This window comes from Rhinichthys klamathensis, unplaced genomic scaffold (assembly GCF_029890125.1).
Source record: "Rhinichthys klamathensis goyatoka isolate OS25496 unplaced genomic scaffold, OSU_Roscu_1.1 h1tg000578l_1, whole genome shotgun sequence".
Lineage (NCBI taxonomy): Eukaryota > Metazoa > Chordata > Actinopteri > Cypriniformes > Leuciscidae > Rhinichthys > Rhinichthys klamathensis.
This window is the reverse complement of record NW_026607042.1, coordinates 2,900,358-2,902,631: the sequence shown is the minus strand read 5'-3', so window position 1 is coordinate 2,902,631 and position 2,274 is coordinate 2,900,358. Positions and strand designations below refer to the sequence as shown.

The window sequence follows — 2,274 nt, the reverse complement described above, 5'->3', positions numbered from 1 at the left end:
TGTAGCTTACCTTTATGCCTCACTGTTTTGTGCTGTTGCAGTGCAATACTCAATATTCCATCAAATGTGTGTGTATTCACTGTTTTTCTTTTCTTAGCTGTATGTGTACTATTGTGTAGTAAAATTCACTGTTGTCAACACTGTTTGCATTAGACCAATGTAAGTAATGTAAATAAATTTACATAAAGTAACTAAACAATTGTGGAACATTTATGATGGATAAAAAGCTACTGTTAGGGGAAAAAAGTTAAAGACCCAGAACCAGATATGATGAATGAAGACCCGGAGTCAGAATTATAATAGATTAAAGTTTTACTGAAGATAGTTTGCAGTTTCATCAGCAGAAGTCAGCTTCAAGACTCACACAGGAGTTTGTAGGTCGCCCGCTTACTGTTACAAAGATCACCGCAGTTATACCATTTCCAAGGTCTAAGCTACGTCATTGCTTACAGGTTGAATGGTTCTCATTGGCTAAGAAATAGATAAACAGTAATTTTCCACACATATACAGATAGACGGATGCATATCTCCATCGATTATGCAGCTGACACTCAGACCCTGAAGTTAGGAACGTCGTGACCTTCCAGGTCGCAGATTTGGGTTTCTGAAAGCCAGCATGTCCAGAACAACAACTCAGTCAATCTCCAATAATGCCAGTGGTTCCTTAACTTGTAACCAAGAAGACTAACACACACACCAACACACAGCATTTCCAAGGTTGGATTTGGCCAGGCTCTAACTATAAACAGGAGAGTCCTCTCAAAACATCAAGATAATGCATTCTTTCTCTCAAGGAGAGCTACACTTTAACAAAGAAATGGTGCCTTAAACTATTGGCTTCAATGACCCCTATATGTTTTAACACGTTGAAGACCTTTCTCAAACACAAAACAAGTCCCTATTTCATTTCTGGAAGCCAGGCTAAATGAGGAAGCACTGTTACTGCATTCAGATATCAAATACAGACATTAAAGAATACATGAAAAGAACATTTCAGTAATCACACTGGTAACTGTTACATGTGTGTCCTGTGTTTCCCCCTGCTTAGTGTTTTTGGTTCAGTCCTGTGTTCCAGTTTTCCCGCTCCTTGTTTGTGTTCAGTTCATTCACCTGTGTTGTGTTAATTTGCCCCAGCTGTGCCTTGTTTCCCTGATCTGTTCTGTGTATTTAAACCCTGTGTTCTCCCTCATTTCTGGTCGATTCTTGTTTGTGTATGGTGTGTAAAAGTTATCCTGTGTTTTATTAAATCCTCTTAATTCCTATTCTCCGGCTTCCTTGTGCTTCCAACCACCACACGTACCGGTAACAGTAACTTCTATAACAAAGTAAAATCTCACAAGCCTAAAGAAGTCATTCTACTCTTTGATATTAATACCTTGATTATAATCACTCATTCATTACATATACATTGAAGCAGCAGTGGATTCCAATCCACCCCCTTCACTACTTATCAGCAACAACCTCAACATGTAAAGGTAGTACTGGGCACATAAATAACAGAGGTAATGTGAATTTTGTCTGGATGTTACAGGGACAGATGAGCACACACGTCTGCTTATCCGCTGGAGGGTGGCTCATGAAGCCCTCTTCACCGGAAAGCAGAATGCTGCCATCAAAGGCTTTGAGTGAGTATACTACAGAAATAACAAAACAATCGATTTAAATGTTTATTTGTAGTTTATTTCCGTTGTAATTTCACAGAGTTATTACAGCACTTTTCTGATTCTTGATTTCTCTGCATTTGCTGCAGATCTTTTGTGGCGGAGCAGAGGATGCAAGGAAAGATGATGGAGGCATTTGTTGGGGAAAAAAAGGTTTTAGGGATTTTACTAAAATATAAAGTAAGGTCATTTATGTTACATTTAATACAGAAATCAAATTACATTGTGCTGTTAAAATGACTGCTTTTGTATAATGTTTGTGCATTTTTGTAGGATCTGAAATGTCTGCAGACTGATGTGAGCCCTGAAGATGAGGAGCCCAGAGCTGAATCCTGGAAACGGTGCCATGGATGAGACCCTCCATCACTCCACCTGCCCTCACTCCACCTGCCCTTACTCCACCTGCCCTTATCGCCTCAGATTGTGAAGCACAGCAACAACCTCCGGCACGAAGGGACGGCTCACCTCTGGTGGTCAGCTGATTCATCAGAATAAAGCCGCAGAATGGGAACCGCTGTGTTGAGATGGCAGTATGTGGGGTTCAGCGCCTGTAAATACATGCTTGTAGTTTGAATAAAGCTTTGTTTCATGTGTTGTTGACTTGTATATGCAT

At 40.1% G+C, this 2,274-nt stretch overlaps 1 long non-coding RNA gene across 1 annotated transcript; it reads left to right on the top strand.

Moving 5' to 3' along the window:
• The first annotated feature begins 1,524 nt into the window (after window positions 1-1,524).
• LOC130075394 (uncharacterized) lies at window positions 1,525-2,040 on the top strand. Its single transcript, XR_008805481.1, has 3 exons — window positions 1,525-1,625; window positions 1,751-1,841; window positions 1,935-2,040. It is a non-coding gene; the product is annotated as an uncharacterized LOC130075394 (long non-coding RNA).
• Window positions 2,041-2,274: the final 234 nt, after the last annotated feature.